Source organism: Equus asinus, chromosome 1, assembly GCF_041296235.1.
Source record: "Equus asinus isolate D_3611 breed Donkey chromosome 1, EquAss-T2T_v2, whole genome shotgun sequence".
NCBI classification, from domain to species: Eukaryota; Metazoa; Chordata; class Mammalia; order Perissodactyla; family Equidae; genus Equus; species Equus asinus.
In genome coordinates, this window is record NC_091790.1 from 157,309,638 (window position 1) to 157,330,224 (window position 20,587).

Here is a 20,587-nt window from a genome sequence, read left to right on the forward strand (position 1 = left end):
GTGTGAAGGTAGAAAAGCCACCATTTCATTTGTCTTGTTCCAGGAAACTCCTGGGGGGAGTGCTGGAAAAATAAGCTTATTTTGTAATAAATCCAATAGGACAATCGATTTGTAATAAATAACTAATTTAAGGGATACCTTGTTCATATTCCTGGATAATAAAGAAAAAGTCCGTTGATTGGATGAATGAACAAGTGAACGAACAATACTTTTGGCTGCAAGGCTGACAGATGAAACAGCACGATGACCCAGGCTCAATGGCGTGCCGGTGCTCGTTCCTACTGGCTCCAATCTCTGTCCAACTTTGTGCTCAGTGACGTGGCGTCGGTAGCTTGAAATCAGCCGTAGTGGGACTATTTAAACTACAGAACTCTGCAGATGCTACCAATCAAGGCTTTTTTGTTTTCTTGGAGAGCTGGTTGTTAAATATTTACCGCACACCGCTATCCAGGCTTGTTAGGAAATTCCTAAGTGAGAAGATATTCTGTGACTCCAGGGGCAGAAAGAGGGAAAGGTAAGGAGAATCGCTATTTGAACCCTTTTCTCCTCCTCAGTCTTGAATCTTTACGTCTGTTGCTTTCTTTTATTGGGTTATTTCAGAGTCTGGGGAGACTTCGTTGAGATAGTGGAGCTATTTAGGTAGTGAAGGGGTGAGTGCTATTGAGGAGGAAAGGCCGTTTGGGGCAGAACAAAAGAATGATAAACAGCTGGAGGGGCCCTGTCGGTTTCAGCAGAGCTCAACTCCCCTTTCCAGTCCTACAGCATTAATGGCACCCATTACTCAAGTGAGGAGTGTTGGGGAACACCCATCTGGGAAGCCCAGGTGGAGAATCATTTGTGTGCGGAAACAAGGAAATAAACATGTTCAAGCTGGAAGAAAATCTTACACGTTATCTGGTCCGATCCCCTCATTGCCCAGATGAGGAAAAAGGGGCCCTAAGAGTGTGGAAGGGAATTTCCAAGGTCATAGGCTAGTTTACAGTAAGGATCTCGATCAGGCTGCCTGGGGTGACTGTCGGCTCCCCACTTCCCTGCTATTTGACATTGGACAGGTTACTTAACCTCTGTGTGTTTTCTCAGCTATAAAAGGAGCACGTTGTGAGGATTAAATAATGCATGTAGTAAGATCTCAATAAATATTAACAACATAGAGCCTTTGCTGTAACACTGGTCTCCTTTATAGCTAGGGAGAGAGAGAGAGAGAGTTCAGAAAAGAAGGATATGTATATAGAAAACCAGCATCCTACTAATTAATGATGTATTAATTCAATGTATTAATATATTGTAAACCAGCATACACAGTAGTAAAACATTAACATTTTGAAATCTCCAATCTAACAATGTTCCCCCAAATCAGGTTGTATAGGTGTTTCAGTGAATGATTCACCATCAGCATTAGTATTCCATTCCTTTCTATTTTTTTTTTAACTTCAAAGGATTTCTAGCTGAAGGAGGAGACAGATAATCTCCAGACAGCTTTAGACTGGCCGATGCTCCCTCGGGCCTTTTCTTGAAGAATGTTGAAAGAAACCCCTCCCCTCACCATTTAGAGGGTAGGGCACACACCCCTTTATTTTGACTGTATCTGGGCCTGTATCTTCCCTCAAGGGCCTCTGCCGCCACCAGTAAAGGTCAGAAGGAGAAGGCCCCAGGACGGGGTGTACCTGCTTCATGGAGCATCAGAGAGGTGCTGCGTCAAGGGCTCACAGTAAGACAGGGGCTGGGAGGGGGCCTAGTTTGGGCCCCTCGTCACTTAGCCGTCTCCCTCCCCAAGCACAGATAACGCTCATAGCTTGTTAGTCAGCCGGGAGGATGTGTGGTGTACAGGTTACAGGGGCTGGGCCTGGAAGCAGACTCTCGGGGTCCCCTTTCCCAGCTCTACCACCTACTCTCTGTTTCCATGGGCAAAGCATTTAACGCCTCTGAGCCTCCACTCCTCATCTGTAAAATGGGAATGATAACAGTACTTGCTTCGTACTGATGAGAGGATCAACTCAAGTAATAAGCAAAAAGCATTTAGAACAGCATCTGGCACATAAGCACTCTGTTTTATGTTATGTTTTTATTTTATTTCTTAGATGTTTATTGCGGTAAAGTCTATATAACATAAAATCTACCATTTCAACCATTTAAAAATATACAATACAGTAGCATTAGGTACATTCACGTTGTTGTGCAACCATCACCCCCATCCATTTCCAAAACTTTTCATCATACCAGACAGAATCTCTGCATCCGTGAAGCAATAACTCCCCATCCTCTTCCCTCCTCTACTTCTGCTAACCTCTATTCTATTCCCTGTCTCTATTAATTTGACTATTCTAGGCACCTCATATGAGTGGAATGGCAATACTTGTCCTTTTGTATCTGGCTTATTTCACTTAGCATAGCTTTGAGCTTCACCCATGTAGTAGCACGTGTCAGAATTTCATTTCTTTTCAAGACTGGATAATGTTACATTGTATGTACATGCCGCGTTTTGTTTATCCATTCACTTGTCAATAGACATTTGGGTTGTTTTCACCTTTTGGCTATTGTGAATAATGCTGATATGAACTGTGGTGTATGAATATCTGTTTGAGTCCCTACTTTCAATTCTTTGGCATATACACCTAGAAGTGGAGGTGCTGGATCATATGGTAAGTCATTGTTTAAATTTTTGAAGAACCACCATCCTGCTTTCCACAGCAGTTGCACCATTTTATAGTCCCACCAATGACGTACAAGAGTTTCAATTTCTCTACACCCTCACAAACACTTGTTATTTTCTTTGCTTTTTTTTGGGATGATAACTATCCTAATGGGTGGATGGTGGTATCTCATTGTGGTTTTGATTTGCATTTCTCTATGATTAGTGATGTTGAGCATCTTTTCATGTGCTTGTTGGCCATTTGTATATCACTTTTGGAGAAGTGTCTATTCAAGTCCTTTACTCATTTTTCGATTGGGTCTTTGTTACTGTTGTTGAGTTGAGGAAGTTCTTTAAATATTATGGATACTAATCTCTTATCAGATATATGATTGCGAACATTTTCTCCCATTCTGTGGGTTGCCTTTTCATTCTCTTGATAGTCTCCTTTGATGGACAAAAGTTTTAAATTTTAATCAATCTAGTTTTTCTTTTGTTACCTGTTCTTTTGGTGTCATAAGCAAGAAGTCATTGCCAAATTCAATGCCATGAAACTTCTTCCCTATTTTTTCTTCTAGGAGTTTTACAGTTTTAGTGCTTATATTTAGATCTTTATCCATCTGGAGTTAGTTTTTGTATATGGTATAATGTCAGCATCCAACATCATTCTTTTCATGTGGATATCCAGGTTTCTTAGCATGGTTTGTTGGAAAGGCTTTCCTTTCCACATTGAACGGTCTTGGCACTCTTTCTGAAAATCATTTGACTGCATATGAGAGGGTTTATTTCTGGACTCTTTATTCTATTCCATTGGTCTATGTGCCAGTATTGTACTGTTTTCATTGCTGTAGCTTTGTAATAACTTTTGAAATCAGGCAGTGTGAGTCTTCTAACTTTGTTCTTCTATTTCAAGATTGGTCTGGCTTTTCAGAGTCCCTTGAGATTCCACATGAATTTTAGAATGAATTTTTATATTTCTGAAAAAAAAAATCTTGTTGGGATTTTGATAGGGATTGCCTTGAATTTGTAGATCACTTTGGGAATAAGTGACATCTTAACAATTCTAAGTCTTCCAATTCATGAACATAGGATGTCTTTCCATTTTTTTACATCCTTTTTAATTTCTTTTAGCAGTGTTTTGTAGTTTTCAGTATACAGGTCTTTTATCTCTTTGGTTAAGTTTATCCCTATTTTATTTCTGACACTAAAATAGTGCTTAACTTGTGCTTAGCACTGTACCAAAAATTTTACAAATTTTAACTTTTTCAATCTTTATAACAACTTTCTGCAGATGAGAGAAATTGAGATAGGGATATCCAAACAAAAGGATATTAAAAAGGCAAATAAAGTAGTGTGATGAATAATATGATAGGAGAAATATGTTTGTCAATACATACAAATATTTATGTATGTGGGCAAGACAAAACGAGGTAAACAGGTATGCGTGTACGTGTGTGTACATGTGTGAGTGTGAGTGTGAGTGTGTATGATGATTTTTACACCCATGTTTTTGGGGTTAAAGGGGTGGCACATACCAGGGTGATGTGAATTGGTTTATGTATTTTCTTATACTGTAGATGAATAATTTCCACACTTTGAAATTCTCCTATCCTGTCATTATTTTCTTCTTGTAACATTCTCACTCCTACACCCTGCCTCCTCAAAGTGCCACAAAGCATATATTTAATTTTTAACATAAAGTAAATTAAGACTGTTTTGTCCATTGGGGTCTGAGTGTTTTGCAATACCTTTTGAGGTAACTGGAAACACCCAAGGGTATCAGAAAACCAGGGTTTTGCAACTGTTAGACTGAAACCTGGCTGGTTGATAATAAAGTTGACTAGTGAAAAATATTTGCTTACTAAGGGCTTCAGAACAACTCAAAGATAAATATCTTCGGGAAACTGTCCTTTGGTTCTCACCCTCGTGCTGTGAGATTGGGTTGGAAAAGCCAGTCTGGGGCGTGGGGCCCTGAGTTTCACAATATTTCTGAAGCAGGTGGGGTGATGGGCTAAAGCCATCTGCTTGGGGAGGCCTTGCTTGGGTTGATGATAGGACTCCAGCCTGAACGACACACTCCAAGAGGGCCAAGCTCTGTCCCTAAGACACCAAATCCAGGGCCTCCCAACCATGGCCTCTCTGGGATTCTGGTCATGAATCAGATAAAAAGAGAGTCTCACTTGCCAGCCTGGCTCCTAAACAACTTCCAAGCACTGGTGGAAGTTATTCACGCGTGCGTGAAGAGGCACATTCAACACGCACCTATTGAACTTTTCGCCAGGCAAAGTACAGCAATGATGTCTATGCCAGTCTCAAGGAATAGGTAGAAGTTTATCAGATGGACAAGGGAGGTGTATCAATCTGCGTCTAATCGGAGAGCAAACTACAGTATAATTTGAACAGGGGAAGCTTCCTATGAGGAATTATTGACTATAACAGGGATTGGAGTAACAAGGTACTGGCTAGTAAGAAGTGAAGAGAATGCTAAAGAATAGAAGAATAGCAGATATAAGGAGCAGCCACCATCTCCAGGGCTGAAATCCAGACCTTGTTAGAGGGCATGGCTCCAGCTTACTGATTCACAGAGAAGATGTTGTGGTGCCAGTGGAACTTGCTGGCAATTTACCATCTGGAACTTGCTAGAAACCCCACTCCTACTCCAGAGTGTCAGGGGAAAGCTGTTTACAGTAAAGTGTCTCCCGGGAGGCACTCTGCTTCAAAACTGCCTGAAGCAGAGGGATGCCGGGGGAAAGCTATCAGCCGCTATGCAATGCTGGATCTGGACACTGGGGAAGCCCACTGAGCAGGTGCTTGGGAACCAGGATGCAAACCCCTCTTCCTCCTGCAGTGTCTCTCCAGCACCCTCTACTGACAAAACTTAACATGGTGCCAGCTGGCAAAGAAACAGTAATTAAAGGGCCCAGATCCATTTTCACAGAGAAGGCAAAAAGTATGAATTTGGAGCCAAGAGGCAATAAATTGATAACCAACCCAAGAGGGGAGGGAATACCAGGTGGAGGGAACCCCACAGGCAAAGGTAACGAGGCCTGAGACAGTTTACCATGTTCTGGGAAGGGCAGGGTTTTTAAAATTTTGATAATTATAGCAGGGTCGCCCACATCTACCTATATATCTATCTCTGATCTTTGCAACCACAGTGCACGTTCCTGAGGGGGTCAGTGAAGGTGGAGGTATAACCCTGCGTATAAAACCTCAGCACAGTCAGGCTGAATAACTGTTTATTAATTGATTGGCTGATTGTTGCAACACTTGGGATTATTCTATTTGACAAGTTCCATAGGAGCCATAGCCATCAGGACATGCTACCTGTCTTCTTAAAAGTTCAGAGTTCAGAACACAGGAGGTAGCCTTCTCTACTACATACGGAATATCGTATCCGTTCAAAAATCCCCACCTAATTAAGGTTACTGAAAGCCAAAGCAAAAAAGCAACAACAAAAGATGAAGTGCTCACGAGGGCCAAGTGTTTAGAAACCTTGTGCCAGAAACAGTTGCATCCTGCTTTGCCTCACAACGCCTGGCCACTCCCTATTTTCCCTATTCTGTGCCTGTCCCCAAAAGGCTCTTTCCCATTCTCTTGTCACACTGTACACATCTGCTGCCTGCCTTCCTGCACACCCATGTCTTCAACGGCCGCCCACGGCCCTGTGACTCACACTCCTGTATCTCCAGCCCGGATCGCTCTGCTGAGCTCTGATACCACTTGCTCATCGTCTTCCCTTGGTGTCCCACACACACCACAGACTCAACATGTGCAAAGCTGCACTCACCAGCTCCTTGCTCCTCACCTGGTTTTTCTTGTCTGTTGTCTGTCTTCTTTGTCACAGTATTGCTGTCCAGTCAAACCAGAAAAAATGGACTTGATTTCCCTGTCTTATACACCGACACCCAAGTCTTCTTGAGTCAGTATTTTTCGTACCTCTCCAGTGAGTCCACTTCTTGCCATTCCACTGCTACTCCCTGAGGTAAGGCCATGGGCATCTCTCCTCTGGCTCTCATGACAGCCTCCTCATGGACATCCTTGTCTCCAGTCTTGTCCCTTTCAAATCACTTCTGCACAAAGCAGTTAAGGACATCTTTCTAAAACTGAAATAGTGTTATATCATTCCCCTGCTTAAAACTCTTTAGCATGACCTACATTGTCCTTCGCATTGCCTCTCCAGCATTATCTCTCATTACACTCCCACTCCACCACTCCCTCACAAAAAAAAACCTCTCCAGCAATGCCATTGGGCCTTTGCACATACTGTTTCCAATGCCTGGAATACCCTCTCATTCTCTCCCTCCTCACTACATGCTGCTATCTCCTCTGAGTGTCCACTCCAGATTCTCTAACTCTTCCCTTCCATCTAATAAACTTTTTGAAGTCAGAAACTACAAATTACTCATCTTTGCATCCCAAGCACTCAGGATGCTGCCTAGAACCAAGTAGGAACTAAATTAAGTTGAATTGATTTTTTCCTGAGCCTAGAGAAGAAATAATGTGAGAAATCAGAAGGAGAGGAGCACGTGGTTGCTGACTTTGAACAATTAAAACGCTATTGCATATAAGATGGAATTCTGTGTTTCTCACAAAAGAGTAGAAACCAACGTAATGGGGGGGGGGATTGTTAAGGAGATCAATTTGAAGTCCATATAAAGGAGATTTTAGCAATGACTCCTGCCTAATAATGGCAGGGATTGCGTTGAAAAGTAGTGAATGCTCCCTTCTGGAAAGACTCAAGAGCAGGACCCCACGTCCACCTCTCAGCGATCCCTGCTGCAGCAGAGGGCTTGGAGCACATGGGCTCTGAAAACCTTCTGACTCTAAAATCCCAGGATTCTAGATGCAACATTAAGAGAATTATTTTATAGTGATTCAGAATTTGTCCTCTAAGATCTTCTGATTGTCTCACCAAGATGTTTTCTGGTGAACAATGCCTTGAAGAAATGCCTTTGAAAACCAAAGGATAGTTGCCAGTGGGTGGGCATCCCTGGGGATGAATCTGGGATTCATAAAGCTGGAAAGCCCTCAGGCAATGGTGACACTCAGGATGACAGGTGGCCTGTCAGGACTGTGGCAGACCCACGTCAGAGTACAGGTGGGCAAGGGCCTGACCTCGAGGAGTTCCTGTAGGGGAGGGTGTCCTGGCCGTGGTCTTATAAATAGGTAGAGAGGAACATCCTGGGAACCTGGCTACAGGCTAATGACAGACCAGGCTGGCTCTAGAGTGGTTTGGCATTAGGTAGCACTGGGACTGCAGGTTCTAGAATAATTGGCAAAAACAAGTCAGGACAAGGGGATAGGCACAGCACGCTGGCAGGGCTCTGATTGCTGGGGCTGAGGAGGAAGAGGACGGCTAAACATCCTTAATCATTACCAGCCACATCTAAAGATCAGAGTGGGACCACAGTAGGAAGTTGGCTTGGATGCTGAAGCACCAACCTGCTGGTCTAGAACTTTTCCTTCCTCCCTTCTCTCAATGGGAACAGGGTTGGTTTCTCCACTGGGGTAGTTTCAGCTTCTTCTACTTTAGGCTAAGTGGCTGCACCTGTGGAGAGGGGCGAACTGTGGAGACATAAGAGAGTTACGTCTTCATAATTTAGAGATTAATCTCGTAGGTCATTGAGTTGATGGAACCTCAGTTTGAGAAAGAGTTCCCTCTACTGGCTGATCTAAGCCACCATCTGTTGACCCAGGTTCATTGTTGAGGATGTACTTAAGATTAGGAAGTTAAGCTATTGAATCTAAGAAAATCATTGCTAGGTTTTATTTTATTTTTCTGATTCAGTTAATGGGCCTTGGTACCTTATTTTTTTCCTTCAATCAACCTTATTGAGGTATACTTTACATAAAATAAAACACACACATACACACCTGTGTAACCAACACCATCACCCAATCAAGATACGGAATATTTCTGTCCCCCTGAAAAGTTCCATAGTGTTTTTTTTGCAGTGAGTCCCACCCCTGATCGCTCATGTCTCCAGGCAACCACAAATCTGCTTTCTGGCAGTATAGATTGCATTGCCTGTTGTAGAATTTCAAATAAATGGAATCACATACTATGTGCTCTTGTGTCTAAATTCTGTCACTCAGCACAATGTTTTTGAAGTTCATTCATGTTGTATGTGTCAGTAGTTTTAATCTTTTTATTGCTGAGTAGTATTCCACTGCATGAATATATCAAAATTTATTTATCCATCTGCTACTTGATGGGCATATGGGTTGTTTTCAGTTTGAGGTTATTATGAATAAAGTGCCATCAATATTTGTGTACAAGTTTTTTTGTGGGCTTATGTTTTCATTTCTTTTGGCTGATTACCTGGGAGTGGAATGTCCAGGTTTATGATAAGTGTATGGCTAACTTTATGAGAAAGTGCCAAGGTGCTTTTCCAAAGTGGTTGTATATTCCACCAGTGTACATGAGAGTTCTAGTTCCTTCACATCCTTGTCAGCCCTTGATGTTGTTAGTCTTTTTACCTTAGCCATTTTAGGGGATGTATTGAATATATGAAAGTCATTGTTAGATTTTGGTTTGGTTTTGCTGTTCTGATGGTAAGAGGTTCTTGTAGACTTTTTAATTAAGTTTTTTATTTTGAGATAATGGTAGATTCATAATACAACTGTAGATTCACAGTATTCACAATACGACCTGTTGATTCATAGTAATATGAGGGGTCTTACGATCCTTTACCCATTTTCTCCCAATGGTAACATCTTGAAGAACCGCAGCACAATATTGCAGCCTATTGGAGACTTTTTAAAAATATATACCTGTCAAAGTTTAATAAGTAAACAGAAACCAGGAACATCTGATCATGCCTTATGTTAAATCGTCAATAAGACAGGCAGAATATGGAGCATCGGAAGCTGCCCTAACCATAATGTTGGTGAATACTCTGAGGATGACATTTCAGGGACTGGAAGACCCACTGACTTACAATACTGGCAGCATCACCTCTGAGTGCTTCCAATCTGAAAATGCAATACGTGGAATTTCAAATTAGACAGCCCCAATGAGAAAGCAAGACTCAGAGGGGACGGCAAGGAGATAGCTAAAACTATGGCGCAAGATGTATTTACTTAGAGCTCTGCCGGTAGGATCTTCACTTAAGTGTGTCTTTTTTCTCACATAGACATTTTCATCTTTCTGACTTTGGGACTAATTGTGGGTGTAGTTCTATTCAGGGATAATGAAATAACTATGAACTTCAGTTAGCTTCCAATCTCATTTGAGCTAATAGCTTAAAATGTTTGGCTACATCCCACAATAAGTCATAAAATGAACTGATTTGGGTTTTAGCTTTTTGTGCTTCCCCTCCCCACATCTGGGGAAAGATTGATGAGCAATGAAATCGGTAGGATGCAGGGAGTCTGAGGGGGGAGGAAGAGAAAGACCCAGATAATCTTCAGCCTGGATAATTAGCCCCTATGGACTCTAGAGTTGACGGTAATAAGAGGAAGCAAATCCTTGGGATAAAGGCTATAAGATACTCCTAAAGAGAAGTAAAGACAGGGAAGGTTGGAGAACCAAATTTACTGTAATTATAACCGTAATTTAAAAAAGAAAAACCAACGAGAAAGAAAAAGACAAAAATTTGCTTGATGAAAAATGAATGGAGTGAACCTTTCCTCCTTTCCTCTAGCGTCTTCCTTCAGAAGATGACCATTTGAGCACAGTCCCCACACTATTGTGATAAGATAAGTACCTTTTGGAGATCATTTTTGATACGGCAAAGTCAAGGTTATCAGTTGCAAGTTCTTTCAACATCTCTTTCTCCGTCTTAAAATGGCTGCACCATCTCCTCCCCTCTTTCCTTGCTCCTGTCTCTGAAGTGTCGCTCCGCACTCCCAATGTGAGTTTGTCCCCCTGTGCCCTTGGTCCCTCCTGCCTGTCCTAGAATCTCACTGCATCAGGAACACACGCTTTCCTTGTATCTTCCAGTTCTCCTTTCCCAGGACTTGCAAGCATGCTTGCATCCATCTCCCCCATCCTTCAAGAATGTCCCTCAGGCCTGCCACCTCCTTACCTTACTGACCTCCATCTCTTCTTCCTTTCATTACTAAACATTTCTAAATAGCAGTCTACACTCTTCAGTTACTTTCCTCACCACCGACTGTCTCCCTGACCTTGGGCAAACTGGTGGTCACTCTTTACCAACACTGTTTTCTAAGGGCTCTCAGCATCCTCCTAATAACTGGAGTCCCAGCTTTTTCTCCCCTATCATCACTCTAGTCTCATTGGACACTACGGACATGTGCCTCCCACTTGTCACCCTGTGCTTCCTGGGATTCTGAGCTGTTACTCTCTTCCCTTGCTCCTTTTCTAGGATGTCTTTGCCATTTCCTCTGCACCACAGATTTAGGCCTCTGCAGAAGCCCCCTTCTGGACATTTTCCTCTTCTTTTCCTCTAGTCTTTCTCCTAATAACCTCACTTGCTCCCTCGGTTTCAACTAAAGCCTCTAAGCAGATATCTTTAGACTTCATTGGTTGTATCTTTCTAAGGAGACTTTTTCTTACTTGACTCTACGTACCTGTCCAAATTTAGGGTCATGTCAGGCTGAGGGTGGGCTTTTGATTTCCTTTGTATCCCCTAGCATAATGTCCTGAACGTAGTAGAGGCTCAGATGACATTTGTTGAGCAGAGTTATCTTATCTATTGGATGTTGGGAGCCCTCATTTCAATGGTCTGTTGACATCGTGGTGAAGGGAGGGCAATTAAACCCATAACCCCTCCCTTCCAAGATACCGTCCCAAGGAACACTCCTGGCCCAGGACATTTGGTAGACTTCCCCTGCACCGGTTCTCATCAATGACAGGGAAGCTCGCAGGAGAGAAGTCCTGGGAATAATTGAGTCACGATTGGCACCCCCTGTGCTGTTCTGAGCTGACAATGAGCAAGCATGGCATCACATGCCTCTTCCAAGTGGCATCTAATTTCTCGGAGGTGACTTTTATCGCTTTGCAGAGGCTGGCACGCTGATTCGGGATAGCCTACTGGGCATCGCCCCTGAGCCTGGTGCCCGGCTGCGGCAGACAGCTGCCTAGTTAAGGGGAATTTTACAGTCAAATTGCGTTCTGCTTGGGAAGTGGAAATACCGCAGAAGGACAAATGCAAATGAGATCCCAGTTCAGGGAAGGAACTTGTTAAGGGACTGCCCTGCCACAAAACCTGAAGTCTCTCAGGTTTGTCTTCAACTACTGTTTTGGGAAAACTTACAGGCCATTTTCTAAAGGGCTTTTGCAGAGGACAGAGGCGGCTTGGGTGCAATATGAAGAACATGGGCTTTGAGGCGTGACTGCGGCATTGTTATTAGGAGCACAGGCAGAGGCCGCCTGAGTCAAAGGCTGGCACTGCCACTAGGGGCCAGGGAACCTTGGGCAGTTTCCTTTAAATCTCCGAGCCTCGGTTTCTTCATCTGTAAGCTATAAATAATAATACTTACCTTGTTAGGATTAAAAAATATACAGACATAGGAACCTTAGCCCAGCACTTGCATGTAATAAGCCTTCAATCAATGCTAACAATTTCATCATAATTATTACTTAATAATTGTGAGACCTTGGGCAGGTCCCTTAACCTCATGGTGTACTTTTCTCCATCTCTTGAGGTAGTTTTGAGGAATAAGTGAAAAAAGATAGATGAGGTGTTTGGCACAGGATAAGCACAATTAATATTATTATTATAACTAGCCAGATATCAGCAAGCCTGTTTCACTTACCTTAGAACAGTGAGTACCTGCTGGTTAGGACTCTCTGGGGAGCAAAGTACCCTAAAAAGGACAGGAGAAGACAAAGTAAGTGTAGGGTTTAAGAGAAAAGGTTTCAAGTCAGATGGATTTGGCTCCACAACTAATGACTTGATCTCCCTTAAACTTGGCGTCCTTCCCCGAAAAGTGGCGATGATAATAACAGCATTAACGTAGAGGTGCTGTGAGGATTACGTAGACTGGTGCGTGTAGAGGCGCCACCTGCTCGTTGTCAGTCTCCATCAAATCCAGCTGTTGTTACTGAGATGCAGGGATTTAGTGAAGGATTCCTGGGGAAGAGCTGGAGAGAGAGGGAGCGGAGGAGGGCAGGGATGAGGAGAAGGAGGCAGCAGGGAGCACTGAGGGGGAGGAGAGAGAAGTTTGGTTAACAACAGCTAAGGGAGATCCTAACTTAGAGGAGACAGCCCTGAGTGTGGGCTGAGACTGGTTTTACCCTCTTTATGTCCCCTGCGTGCCTGCATGTATCTCCCACGGTACCAAGGGTAACATCTTATGCATAAAAAAGCCATCAACAGATATTTATGGAATTAGAGGTACCCTGGCGAGAGTTTAGCTAATTAGAAATGACCCCAGTGAGAGTAGATGTGTTTGATCATTGCTTCAAGGTTCTGGAGCTCATGCTTGTGGAGGGGCTGTGCCCTTCTAAAAAGCCTGTGTCTGGGGGACATTGAAATGCCAGCCATTCTTTCCCATCTGTCACTGTGGACTGAGAGGAGCTGATAAAGCCCCAAGGGCAATGGTTTGATTCTTTCCCAAAGAGGGTGGCAGGAGCCCGGGAGTGGGTCTTTCGTGAGAGCAACAGTCAACCTCATCCAAAGTTCACATGCAAGATGTCCCCACAGCCCAACAGGTCACAAACTCAAAGGAGGAAGGAAGGGCAGAAAGAAGGAAGCAAGACTTGGCCAGTGCAGTGCTGGCTGAGGCAGCTTCCTCCCAAGCCCCCTGCAAGGAAAGCGAGTGAAACCAGGACAGAGCCAGTCCTGCAGCATCTGTGCATTGGTCAAATTGCAATGGGAAGGAAGGGCTGTTTGTTTTCCTCCCAGAACAGGAATTCTCAGAAAATCGATTCTCCCTCATTGACAATGCATACTAAGTGATTGAAAGGCCATTAAACCCATTAATGGGGTGCTCTTTAAATAAAATAAGTCCCTAAAAGGGATCTTAGACTTGGCAAAGTCAGTAGAGCTGACAGTGTGCTGGGCCTGCCCAGGGATCATAAATATAACGGAACAAATATTGGCTGGGGGGAGGGGGGCGCGGTGGGGCAGGCAAACAGAGGATAAGGGAATCAGGAACAATGAATTGCTTGGTACATAAAGGACAAATGTTGCCAGACAAACTTACTGGCTTTTATTTTATTTTTGACAGCATTTACAAAACGAGTAGATGAAGAGAAGTTTGCATCTTGATTTCAGTTAAACATTTGGCACTGCATCCCACCAAATTTCATGCACAAAATTAATTCAAATTGTCTTGGATGGAAGTGTGGTCACATGGTTGAAAATTGGCTGGCACTCCATGGACAGCAGGGCGAGGAAGAGGGCCCCCAGGGGGCCAGCCTGGTGGTAACGCATCACTCTAATTCCTTTCGGAAGCTGGGGCTCCTTGTCCTCCAGGTCCCCCCTTAACAATAATAATAATAAATCATAATAACGACAACATCGGCTAACATTAATTCGTCACATAGAATGTTCCAGACACTTTTTCTTATTGAGACCCTTTGTTCTTTAAGCCCCTGATGTTTCCCTCTTCACTCTCCATCTTCCCTTTCAAGCAGCTAGTCAGCTGTGCTGATCGCCTCGGGGGACATGTGTGATTAGACTGGAGAGGATACACCATAAAGAAAATGTCTGGGAGATGCAAGAAGAGAGAGGGGCTTCCATCCTCAGACTAGAAACCAATTCTCCTGAGAGGCAACGTGTGTGAGCAGAGAGGCCTGTGGGTCTGAGTGCTGTGGGGCTCTGCATCCGGTTTCCCAGATAGAGCTGCTGCCTGTGTCTCCCACATTCCCCGAGAGGGAGTCTCCCGGGGACAGTCACAGAGGCTGCCTCCACCCACATGGCTCAGAGGCAGAGAGCCATTTGGGCAAGAATGTAGCCCTCTCAGCAGCAAGCTGCAGGGACGGAGGATGATGAGTCAGCTGCCCGCTGTCTCTTCCTTCCCCGAGAAGTAAGGACTCACAATCAGAAAGTGAGATGAGTTACAGGAAAAGTTCTTCCGGCACACTTAAGATTGTGGAGGCATTAGCTCAGTGATTCTTCACAGAAATGCTGTAAAATACAGATCAGGAAACTGAGGCAGAGAGAGGTAAAGTAGTGGAGGCAGATGAGAACTCAGCAGGAGTCCCCCTCTACTGAGATTTTGCCCTCACTGAAGGATGGTAGGAACCGCCTGGTTCTAGTCCAAGTTGCTGTTTCACAGAAGAGAAAGACTGCTTGGAGATTCTGGTGACTGCAAATAAATTTGGGGAAATCAAAGCTCTGCTGGGGACAGCAGCAATATCCACAAAGCTCTGTTTTGTTTTATGGTGCAGCCATAAAACTCATTCATTCATTCATTCATTCATTCATTATTCAGTGTATATTGGGAGCCTACTGTGCGTCAAGCACTGGGTGGACAAGCCTGAGTCAGTCCAGTCTCTGCCCTCCAAGGGCTGGCGCCTGGTGAGGGCACACACACGCAGAGGCAAGTTCTTTCAGGGCTGTTTTTATTTTTACAATGTCCTGAACAACTTCCCCGATTTGATCTGTCTTCAATAGCATTGAACTTAATTTTTTAAATTTACTGGATTCAAAGTTTAATATCTGGTTTTGTCAAAACCAATGAGATAGGTCAACATGTGTTTCATCAGTTGAGTTTTGACAAAGGAACTGAAGCAGTTCAATTGGAAAAGAATAATTTTTTCAATAAGTGATACTGAAACAAATGTATATTTACATGGAAAAAATGAATCTTGACCTTTATCCCACATTATACACAAAAGGTAACGGAAATGACTCATACATCTAAATGTAAAAGCTGGAATTATAAAAGATAGAAGAAAGGAAAGGAGAAAATCTTCATGACTTTTCGTAGGCAAAGTTTTCCCAGGACACAAAAAACAATAATCATGAAAAAAGAGATAAATTCTTGTACCCAGAATGTGTAGACTTCTTACTATTCAGTAATTAATAAAACAACTCTGTTTAAAAAATAGGCAAAAAATATGAACAGAAATTTCACAAAAGAAAATATATAAATGGTCCAAATGCAACAAAAAGTTGTTCAACATCTCTAGTCATCAGGGAAGAGGAACTCAAAGCCGCAATGAGATATCACTACATACCCGTGAGAACAGCCCATATTTAAAAAGACTGACAATACCAAGCGTTGGCGAGTACGTGGATCCACTGGAACTCTCACACACTGTTGCAGGAGTGTAAAATGGTCCAACTGCTTTGGAAAACCGTCTGGCAAGTTCTTATAAAGTTAATTGTATCGTTACCATATTACTTGACAATTCCACCCCTGGGTAATTAGCCAAGAGAAATAAAAACATATATCTCTACAAAAATTTGTGCATCAATGTTCATAGTAGCTTTATTCATAATAGTTAAAAACTGGAAGTGACCCAAATGGTCTTCAACTGTTGAGTGGATAAGCAAATTACAGAACATCCATACAACAGAATAGTACTCGGCATTAAGGAGAAAAGAACGACCGATGCATAAAACGACATGGATGAACCTCAAACACATTGTGCTTTGAGAAAGGAGCTAGATACCAAAGACTACATAACATATGATTTCATTTCTACTTAATCATAGAAAAAGCAAAACTAATCTATAGTGACAGAGAGCAGGGCAGTGGTTTCTTAGGATTGGGGTGGAGGAGACTGTGACTGCATATAAGGTAACTTTTGGGGTGCTGGAAATAGTCTTTTTCTTAATTGGGGTGATTGTTACATGATATGTGTATACATTTGTCAAAACTCACTGAACCACGTACTTAAAGTGGAGGCATTCTATTGTATGTAATTATACCTCAATAAAATCGATTTAAAATGAAAAATTAAAGTCAAACTAATCACAAGCATTTGAATAAGTAATAGCATTTATTTTCACTAAGAGTTTAAAACATACAAACCAATTTCTTAACCAAATTTCCTCATACAATGAAACAGAGAAATATTACATATAAGAAAACCCCCCCATCTTGACTGTGTTCTCACCACAATCTCGGCTCTGGAAAATAATGCTGCCTTCATCCCATAAGAAAGAAAAGGAGAGGAAGAGCTCCTTCGCAGTCCTTGAGGGAATTGTTCCATTCCTACTTATGAGTTTTTTTCCTACTCAGATGACCAGGAGAAGTAGGAAACTGGCCATTTATTTATATAGCACTACAAATTCATAAATACTAAATTTACTTCCTCCTCTCTCCTTCTAGAATTTCCACAGTTGTGCAGAATGTGGAACAGATTGGCCTCCCATTAGAGCCAGGAGAAGGAAACGGAACTTCCACACTGGCTTCGGAAAAGTCCCTGATGTAAATGCAACTTTCCTTTACAGTCTGGTGAAATGGCAAGGAGTTTAGATGGAAACATAACTATATTTTTTTGCTTCAAGCATTATATTTCATTGACAAATAGTGTGCATTTTATAACACAGGCTGCTATCATCTGCTATAAACAAGGCTCTGGAACAGCTTTTGGATACATTCCCCCTCGCCAGAAGCTAGATTTCAATGTCTGAATGCTGTGGGATGGACGCCCATGGTGTGCTCTGGAACACAAATAGACAGCAAAAACTGTGCCCACCAAGTGCCTCCTGGAAGAGGAGTCCTGTAGGTTCTGAAGGAGGAGGAATTCACTGTGAGACTAAGCTAAGTCACCCTTTTGGAATTTGGCAGGGCTGAATTTTCTGGTTTTGTTTTCAAAGCAAATGGCCTCTTGCATGACCCATGTTTTAAACAACAGGGGAAACACCCAGCTGTGGGTCTCCTTGGTATCTTAGATTGTGAAACAACAGATTAGATTCTTCTTTTGAAAGTTTCTTAAACAAAGGATCCCCCCCTTCACCTGGGCTCCTGTCTGGACCCGGGTGAGCAGCATCCATCCGTGATTTGCATGTGGTTCTGGATGAGGGCCCCCACAGATCCATATATTTGCCTTCACTCCTGCCTGTTTGGGGGTAGCAAACAGACCCAGCTGACGCATGGATAGTGGAGTAAAAACACTGCCTTGCATAACCGTTTATTAATATGCTGGGGATGGGTTGTGTGTGGTGAGAGTTAAGGAGAGTTTGCAGTGGAGATATGTTTCTGACCAGATAGTCTCGTGAAAACAGGGGAGCTATTTTTCTCTGATGAAACAATGGGTAAGAGAAGCCTCAAAGAAGCTCAAGGTCACCTTCTGTGGCCACCACCTGGGCAAGCAGGGCTTCTCCTCAGGATTGCATCTGCTTTTGTTTTTCTTCATACTGCCTTCAAAGTATAGACAGTTTCCAAAGATCTTTCCTAGGCCCTTGTCTCTGCTCTCAGTGCTCAGCAGTCCCACTTACCGCATGGCTCCACCTTTCATCTTTTCCATCCAGTGCCTGCTCTGGCCTGACAGTGAGTTGGTGAAGGTGACTCTATCCCAGGGGGCCCTCTGGATGCTCACAATTGTACAGGAAGCCCTACCCAGGCCCCTGATTGGGTGGCAAGTGTCTGACAGAAGCATGCTCAGAGTACAGACCCAGTGATGGCATGACAGAGGGTGAGATCCAGGGGGTCAGGGGCAACGATCTTGAAAGACAAATAGGGAGTTGGTCAGGGAGAAATGAGTCGGGAAGCGGAAGGGCATTCCAGGTAGAAGAAATCTTATAAACAAAGGCATCAAATTGCCTTGGGGAATTACAATTATATTGCCTTGATTTATAATATTAATATCAAACTCCCATGTAGCTCTTACAATGTGCAAGGCACTGTCCAAGCTTTTTTCATACTCCTACCTATCCTTCAAAGCCCAGTCCAAATGATACTTCCCCTGAGAATCCTTCCTCGATCTCTCTTCTTGGAAATGATCTCACTGTTCTCTGGACTTTCATAGCATCTGGCCTATGGCATTTATTTCCTTATCCTGTAGCAAAGTTAATGAAGTACATTTGATACCCTGTACTTGGTGATAAGCCCTGAGGGCCTGGAGACAGGCAGCTGCGTGTTCCATCCCTCCCCCATAGCACCCAGCACAATACCTTGTATGTATTTGCTACTAAAAATATTTGCTCTGTCACTGAATGAATGGATGAGCGAATGTCTCTTCAGCCTCTGTGGTGGTAGCTACTAACACTTTTTCCTTCTCAAAACCACTAGTTGAGATTTAAGATTCAAACCCCTTTTCTGAAGTGTAGGACTTCTTTTTAAAGGACAAGATGTTCCTACCCATGTCCAGGGTCATTGCACATCTTTTAAATTGGCCCAGGTTAACCTTGTGAGTCAAGCTGTTTTGGTTATTCTTTACAATCCTAAATTCACCTTCTTTCTGTAAGCCCATTCCTGGAAAAGTGCTTTCTGGAACTTCCCTGTCTTTCTATCTGCTGGCTTCCAGGTTCCCCCTTGATTCCAGGGTGACAACGCCTTTCTTGAAATCAGCTCATCTCAGCTGACGAACTCCCTGAGTTTGCTCAGAGTTGTCTAGACATTCACCCTTCTGGGGCGCAGTGTCTCTCCCCCTTCGTGTGTCGGAACCTAATTCCTTTAAGTGCTCCCTGGCCTTCCCATATCTCTCCATGCCTCCCATCTCTCATTGATCTCACCTTCCCCACTTCCCCTAAGAGTCTCCCGCCATCTTGGTGACACGCATGTCATGTCCATCTCTAGATCTCCTCATCCCCCCCCCCCCCCCCCGCCAGGAAAGCTTTAGCATATCTAAAATCAACTGTTTCTTTCTGTCTTACATTTTCGGTAATCCTGGGCTTTTTTCCATTCCATACATCATGAAAAGCACTTGGCTTAATACTTACATAGTGAGTAAAGTTGTTTTTGCTCAATTCACCTCCACGTCTTTGCTCATATTCTCTCCTATCCCCTCATAGAAACTATTCCCTTAAGCTCCCTGAGATCAATCAAAGCCCAGACTTTCATTTCATGGACATCCATAGTAACTGAGCACACGTTACGTACCAAGCATTGTGGATGGTTTTGTGGGGAAGACAGCTGTGTGGAGAGGACGCTGTGTGTTTAGTGCCCCGGGAACAGGGAGCAGGGGAGGGAGGTGTGTGCTGGGGGAGGTTTCATCCAGGAACTGACACCGGAGTTCAGCCTTGAAGAAGATGGTGATCACCAGCTGCATGGCATGGGATGGCAGAAGGTGGGTGGATAGTGGTGGAAGAGGATGGAAAATTCCAGGCAGAGAGGAGAGAATACAGGACGGGTCTCATTTATGAAACCCTTTCTCTTTCTCTGCATTCCTGCTCTATTGCCTTGGGTATTTACCTTAACGGACATCTGGTCTCCCCAGCTCTATTTTTAAGTATCTTGAGAACAACGATGCTGCCACTTCCTTGGGGTTCTGTGAAATTACTAGAAGTAGCAGGCACTATGAAGAGAAGAGATGCTGGGCAGGTGTTGGAGGAGTGAGTGAAAGGTCCTGCAGGTGTGTGCACCTTTAAAGGGAATGGAAGGTTTTGTTCCCCCGTATAAAGGTAACTCCACTCAGGCCTTGAAATGAAGAGTGAGCAGACGATCAATAGCCTCTCACTTCTCGCCTGGGTGTGGTAACGTCCAGGCCATTAACATGCTGTTGGGCTCTTTCCACCGACATTTGTTTCCCCGAAGCTGCACTGCAGCAGTTCTGAGGTGTTTGGCTTCCTCACCTACCATTTGCACACCCTCGGGGAGGAAGGGCTCTTTCTCCCTCTGTTTATGAACAAGGTAATGTGTGTCAGATTGCCTTGGCTTAACCAGGCAATTGTGCACCTTTAAAAGGTATGGGGAAATATTTCTCTGCGGTCAGATTGGCCCATAATGCACATCTGTTCTCTTGACCAAACTCCAGCAATCTGCCCTCATTGAGCCGCAAATTCCACAGCCTGCTCCTGGCCGGCCGCCCAGGTCCTGCAGGAGAGCCTCCGCGTGGCCAGCCGGCTGCATTTCTGGCTGTCTGGAGGCACTGGTGGTCATAAGACTCAAAATTTAGGGTCCCTACAGCTTCAGGGCATCCCCAGG

The 20,587-nt window shown here is 43.6% G+C and overlaps 1 long non-coding RNA gene across 1 annotated transcript in view; it reads left to right on the forward strand.

Annotated features, from left to right (window-relative positions):
* The first annotated feature begins 347 nt into the window (after positions 1-347).
* LOC123287957 (uncharacterized) overlaps positions 348-20,587 on the forward strand; it is a 51,238-nt gene continuing 30,998 nt past the window's right edge. The window contains exon 1 of the long non-coding RNA XR_006531399.2: positions 348-514. This is a non-coding gene — a long non-coding RNA (uncharacterized lncRNA). The remainder of the gene's footprint in view (positions 515-20,587) is intronic.